This window comes from Gopherus evgoodei, chromosome 16 (genome assembly GCF_007399415.2).
Source record: "Gopherus evgoodei ecotype Sinaloan lineage chromosome 16, rGopEvg1_v1.p, whole genome shotgun sequence".
Lineage (NCBI taxonomy): Eukaryota > Metazoa > Chordata > Testudines > Testudinidae > Gopherus > Gopherus evgoodei.
The window spans coordinates 4687311-4693310 of record NC_044337.1 but is presented as its reverse complement, the minus strand read 5'-3'; positions in this window follow the sequence as shown (position 1 = coordinate 4693310).

The following is a 6000-nucleotide window of genomic DNA, read 5'->3' as shown; positions in this document are numbered from 1 at the left end:
GCTGCCATAGGAGTAACCCAGTGTCTTAAAGCTACTGTGAGCCTTCTAAATTTTATTGGACTCCGAGGATACTGGGTAGTTCAAAGTAAAGCTCAAATAGCACTCCCGGAGGTTCGATACTTAGGTTTCCATATAAGACAAGGGGAAAGGCAGATCTCAAATGAAAGAAAAGAAGCCATCTGTCAGATTCCTCCACCGACTAACCGCAAACAGCTTAGAGCATTCCTTGGTATGGCAGGTTTTTGTAGGATATGGATCCCAGAATTCAGACTGTGGACTAAGCCACTATATGAAGGTCTCAAGGGCACAGAGCAAGACCCATTTCATTGGTCTACAGAGAAGGACAAGGCATTCAAGGTCTTAAAGAGAAAATTGATGGAGGCTCCGGCCCTGGGTCTACCGGATCTCTTAAAACCTTTTCAGCTTTATATACATGAAAGAAAGGGAGTGGCTTTAGGAGTATTAACTCAACTATTTGGCACCTGGAAGCGTCCTGTGGCTTATTTCTCTAAGCAGCTTGACCAGATAGCAAAAGGATGGCCAGCATGTCTACGAGCAGTAGCAGCAACAGCCATAGTGCTCGAAGAGGCTGAGAAGTTAACTCTAGGGGGAATAGTGCAGGTATATACTCCTCATATGGTGCAGGCCATTTTAGATACCAAAGGAGGACTCTGGCTTACTCAGGCTAGGGTAGCTCGGTACCAAGCCAAGCTCCTGGAAAATCCTGAAGTCACCATACAGACCTGCTCTTCCCTAAACCCAGCCACTCTCTTACCTGGAACAGAAGAACAGGAACATGATTGTCTTGAAACTATAGATGCTCAGTATTCCAGCCGTCCTGATCTTAAAGACCAGCCCATTCTGAATGCGGACTATGAATGGTATACAGATGGAAGTAGCACAGTTGTTAATGGACAAAGGAGGGCAGGATATGCGGTTGCAACCCTTCATGATACCGTGGAGGCAAATTCATTGCCCACTGGAACATCAGCCCAACTTGCAGAGTTGATAGCTCTAACTCGTGTGCTCGAGCTGTCACAAGGAAAACGAATTAACATTTTCACTGATTCCAAGTATGCCTTTGGAGTGTTGCATGCACATGCAGGATTGTGGAAACAGAGGGGGATGCTAACAGCTCAGGGCTCCCAAGTTAAATATGGCCCTCAGATTCTCTGACTCTTGGCTGCAGTACAACTTCCCTCAGAGGTGGTGGTAATGCATTGCAAGGCTCATCAGAAGGAAGACCAGGATGTGGCCAAAGGAAACGCTCGAGCAGATAGAGAAGCCAAATGAGCTGCCACCTTAGAGCCACCGCAAACTATGGAAGTCTCCATGCAAGCCCTCATCCCAGCAGTAGAAGACCTCCCAACCCCTCAGTATAGCCACGAAGAACATAAACTAGCTAATAATCTGAATTTGAAGCAAAAGGATGGATGGTTTTACACCACTGACAATAAGGTGCTCCTTCCAAAGGCCCTCACCTGGCAGGTGTTAAAAACCCTGCACCAATCCACTCATGCAGGAAAAGAGGATCTAGTCCAGTTAGTAGAAAAGTATTTCCTGGCCAATGGACTTCGACCTTTGGCATCCCAAATACAAGCAGATTGTCTGGTGTGCCAGAAAAACAATCCTAGATCTGGACGTTGAGAACAGCCAGCCACCTTGTCACCTACTCCAGGCCCAGGCTTGGTGTGGCAAATAGACTTTACTGAACTGCCCCGTACCCAAGGATTCCGGTACCTGCTTGTCTTAGTGGACCGTTTTTCGGGATGGCCAGAGGCATTTCCATGCCGTAACTGGACTGCCAAGATGGTAGCCCTCAAGTTTGTTAAGGAAGTTATTCCTCGCTTTGTTTTACCTTTGTGGATGGAATCAGACAATGGACCCCACTTTGTTTCACAAGTTGTTCAACATGTGGCTACCGCCCTCTCCATCTCCTGGAAACTTCATACCCCATGGCGACCCCAAGCCAGTGGAGTTGTGGAACGAACAAACCAAACTCTCAAAAGACATCTCTCAAAAATCTGCCTGGCTTCCCAGCTTAAAGTGGACTGAGGCATTACCTCTCTCTTTGCTCCCTCTTCGTGCTCTTCCCTGGGGTAGGCTAGGATTAAGTCCCTTTGAAATTTTGTTTGGGAGACCATGGCCAATGAATGGAATACCAGTGCTGGCAGAAGAGTGGGTGATGGGGGATAAAATGTTATCTCAGTATATGTGCTCGTTGTCTGCTGTTCTTCTCTCTCTTCACAGGTTCACTAAGGATTCACAACCCATCCTACTAGACGTGCCTGTCCACTCCCTGCAGCCTGGCGATTGGGTCCTCATTCGCACCTGGAAGGACGAACCCCTACAGGAACGGTGGAAGGGACCACATACAGTCCTGCTAACATCCCATACGGCAGCTAAGGTTGAGGGACATAAGAATTGGATACACCATTCCCGGCTCAAAGTAGTGAAGGATTCCCCGTCGTTGGATCAGTGGACTGTCCAGCCTGCTGGTAACTTGGACCATACTGACCTTGGACTTAAATTATTGTTTAAACGACACAAAGGTCAGAGAAAGGACAGTATACCTATCTGAAGGGAGGTAAATTGTACAAATTTTATTGATTGTAACTTTGAATTCTGAGTTCACCGTGTCTTGTTCCCTACCCTTTACCTCAGGGAAACGTTATGGGTTCAAGCCCTGAGTATAATTTAGTACCATTTTCCCTTGGTAGGACATTTTTCATACTCTTAGTTATGGTCTCTCTAATTAGGGCCCAAATGCATGCGGGCTGAGGTCCTAACACTCCGGATTTAGCAACCAACACCTATGAGGCTCTAAAGGTTTCCTTTGCCCGAGAGTTTAATCTATCCAACTGCTGGATATGCTCTCAAATCCCTTACCATGCAGCAGGGTTACCCTGGAGGGTGATCCCTAAGAATTGGTCTGATCATTGCCAATGGTGGTTTGCTTCTGGGGGAAACGAGTCTCGTTACACACATAATGTTCCTGGATTAGAACCTGGTTTGCCCAATCTGTTTAATAATTGCTCCCATGAACAACAGTATGCCTTAAGTAATGATTCTTGGCATCCTTTTGGCAATGCCTCATATTTCCCACAGCCTATCAGGTTGCGTTTGGTTCCATCAGGGCTCCTCTGTTAGCAGTCTGTAATAGCAAATCATACTTGGTTTGCTGGTAATAGTACTTGTCAGTATTATGTGTCCTCTGTGGCCAATGTTTCTATTCCTCTCTTCAATGCCTCAGGTCAGAACACTGGAGAAGGGTTCCTATATTTCTCTGCTAATAGTTCTCTCATGATTCAGCAGGGATTTAATGGTATGGTGGCTAATGGCCAATCCTTTTATATCTGTGGTAAGTTTGCCTATAAGTGGTTACCACATCATTGGCATGGAAGTTGCTATGAAGGATTCCTTGCTCCTCCCCTTCGTGTTTTAGACCAACCTCCACCTGGTCGTCCCAGACAGTGTAGATCTCTGTGGGCTACCCCAGAGCCAATTAGAGAAGGAGATAGGTTAGGTATGATCCTCCTTCCATTCTATGGGGTAGGATGAATGGCTCAACTCTACCGTAGACTTTCAGTATTCTTAACCTGGTTTGCTAATGAAACCTTAGCCATAGAGAAAAGCCTCAGTTCTGAACTCTACCAACTTAGACTTTTAGCTCTGCAGAATCGACAGGCTCTAGACTATGTCTTGGCCTCTCAAGGTGGAGTTTGTGCCCTTATTGGGGATGAATGTTGTACCTATGTCCCAGATAACTCCGCGGACATTAATAGGCACATACTATCTGCTGAACAAGCCTTTAGTCAGTGGAAGGCTCAAGAACAAGCTCCTTCCCTTTTTGAATCCCTCTTTAATTAGGTACCTAACCTTGGTGGGGTAGGTTCAGAATTAATCCGATTGTAATAATAGGGGTAGTGTTATGTTTACTTGTTCTACTGTTACTTACCTGTTGTAAGGTTATCATGGGAAAGGTTTGTTCTACAACCTCTGTCACACCTATGCTGATGGCTGGCCACCCTCAGCATTCCCCAGACCCAGATTTAAACCAAGTGCTGTCATCATTTTATGAGAAGACTCAAGCAGGAGCTTTTTGAGTATTCTCAAAGGAGGGATTGTTGGGGACGCACTTGGTATAACCCAGGTAATTCGGGAGAATGGAAAGCCATGAGAGCCGATGAAGTTCTCTTGTTCTGAGCCATAGTGCACCAGCTCCTCCATTTTGAGTTTTACTCCTCCATGTTTGACCTCAGGTTGCCCTTGTTGGGAGGGGCTACTCCTACTCCCTCAGTTGCTGGGCAGATTTAATCTTTAGGCGGGAAACTGAACTGTTACTAGGCAGACTTAGCCTTGGGTGGGGACTGTGTGAGTGACAGATCATGTTATAATGTGTATCAGTTTTGGTTCCAGTATAAATAGTTAGGTTAGCTGTTTGTTTGGCATGCTAGATCTGAGTCCTGTGTGGCTCCAAGCATCTTATTTGAGCTCAAATAAAGTTTGGTTACTTCTCCACCCTGGTGTGTTTAATTGGTTGCGAAGCACACCGGGCAATGGACCCAACCGTTGCCACTCTCGGGCACTCTGTGCTGGCAAGAAAAGGGTGTGGGAAACAGCCAGGAGACAAACCCTTCTCCATTGATAAGCACCAACTCCCCCGTGTCCAGAGCAGAAGGCCCAGCAGAGCAGGTTTTCAGGGGTCCTGTTTCAGCAGAGATGGCAGGGTAAGGCAGCTGGTTAGAGGAAAGGAGAACAGCTGGGTCACAAAAGGGGGTAGTCGGGCAGGTTAACCCCAGGCACAAACCTCTGCCTAGATGCAGGAAAGGTGGGATGTATTAGGGTAAGGTGCTAGGTGCACTGCAGAAGAGGGTGAGACAGTCCCTGCTCCAACAAGGGAACAGTCTACACCAGGGGTCAGCAACCTTTCAGAAGTGCTGGGCCGAGTCCTCATTTATTCACTCTAATTTAAGGTTTTGCGTGCCAGTCATACATTTTAATGTTTTTAGAAGGCCTCTTTCTATTGATCTATAATGTATAACCAAACTATTGTTGTATGGAAAATAAATAAGGTTTTAAAAATGTTTAAGAAGCTTCATTTAAAATTAAATTAAAATGCAGAGCCCCGGCCCCAGCCAGTGTGAGTGCCACTAAAAATCATTGTGCCTTTGAGGTTGCATCTGAAGGGTATGGTTGTGCTTATTTTGAATAAAATGTGGTTTACAGGGTGCTTATGCATAGGGAAACATGCTGTGGCTCACCGGCCTAAGAACATTCTGGAGAAGGCCACAGGGAGGGGTGAGAGCTCTGCATGTGGACTGGAGCACTATGAGCATGTGATAAACAAACTCATGTTCTGTAAGTTGTTATATAACTTGTTATATAAGCACCATGTGCTATAAAGTAGCAAGGGGAGAGGCTCCTTGCTGGAGGGACTCTGCCTGATTTTTTGTACCAGGGGCTCTCTTTGTGCACATGTTGAATAAAGCTTTATTGAATTGAATCGCATTGGATCGAAGTCCCATGATTTCTACCCAGCATCAGACTCACTGGGAACCACCAAATCCCAACACATGCGTGCCATAGGTTGCCTACCCCTGGTCTACACAGCCCAAAGGTGGGAAGGGGCCTACATCTTGCCTAAGGCCATGGGGGGAATAGAACCCAGGTGTCCTGAGTATCATTCTGATGCCTTAGCAACTGGATAACCTCAAAGCAGCAGGTGGGAGGAAGAGCCACCAGATGGGCAGGGGCGGGGAGCCAGAACGTCTGCTTCTGCTGAAGCTCTGGATGAGCTGCTGGTGCCTGCAGCCAGTCACTTCTGCCCTCTGTGCCTGTAGGGCAAAGGAGAACCACCCCTGCTGGTGAGGCCAGGCTGCAGGCTCCAGCACAGGGCCCTGGAGCTTGGTCTGCGACTGCGGTTCAGCCCCTGCTCACGTTAGGGGGGATGGGCAGGGTCATGCGGTTCCCCCTGCGGTGTGTAGCCAGATGGTCTCA